A 943-nucleotide genomic window follows, 5' to 3' on the forward strand; every position below is an offset into this window, starting at 1 on the left:
TTTGAGAGCTTGTCATGCCACTCTTATAGGTTATAAGATGTTCGTCTATTTTTTTAAAACATGTATTTACAATGAGAAGGTCAAAGGTTGAGGAAAAGTCCAAAATAGTTTTACCCTCGACATTGATCACCCCGAAACCATGGCCTCTGTGAATACTTCCATACCTAGTCACTTCTCTTCCAACATGGCCATTTAAATCTCCTCCTAAGAAAATCTTATCTCTCGAAGGTATGTCTTGGACCATACTCTCTAGATTATCCCAAAACCTTATCTTGTGTAGTTCGTCCGAACCCACTTGCGGTGCTTAGGCGCTAATCACATGAAAAGCACCTCCCTCCACCACAAGTTTAATAGAGATGATCCGATCTACCACCCTCTTGACATCCACTACGTCCTTCTTCCACTGCTTATCTACAATAATACCAACCCCATTCCTATTCTTCACATTTCCTGTATACCAAAGTTTGAAACCGGAAGTATCCAACTCCCTAGCCTTCGCACCAACGCATTTTGTTTCTTGTATGCACATAATGTTAATCTTCCTCCTTGTCATGGTGTCCAACACCTCCATGAATTTTTCTGTTAGAGTGCCTATTTTCCATGTCCCATATTTCAACCTTCTATCGCTCTGGCCATTACTTTTTCCTTTGTGAACTAGCTTATTTACCCTCGCCTGTTCACGAAAACGCGGGAACCTTTGCTCATTTAACACTACATTCGGGAACCGATGCAGCGGGTCTTTCTCATTTGACACCGTACTCGAGCCATACAGCGCGTTGCTTCCAGGCAACGACCTAGGTTTAGCACAATAATGTCTTTGATTCATGTCATGGGGATTCGACTATGTTTTTATGTTGGTTGTCGAAAACTTAACACAACCCTTTTCATTTATCTGGGTTTGGGACCGGCTATGTACCGGAAGTAACATAGGCGGAGTTATGTA

This window comes from Arachis ipaensis, chromosome B02 (genome assembly GCF_000816755.2).
Source record: "Arachis ipaensis cultivar K30076 chromosome B02, Araip1.1, whole genome shotgun sequence".
In the NCBI taxonomy this organism is placed as follows: Eukaryota; Viridiplantae; Streptophyta; class Magnoliopsida; order Fabales; family Fabaceae; genus Arachis; species Arachis ipaensis.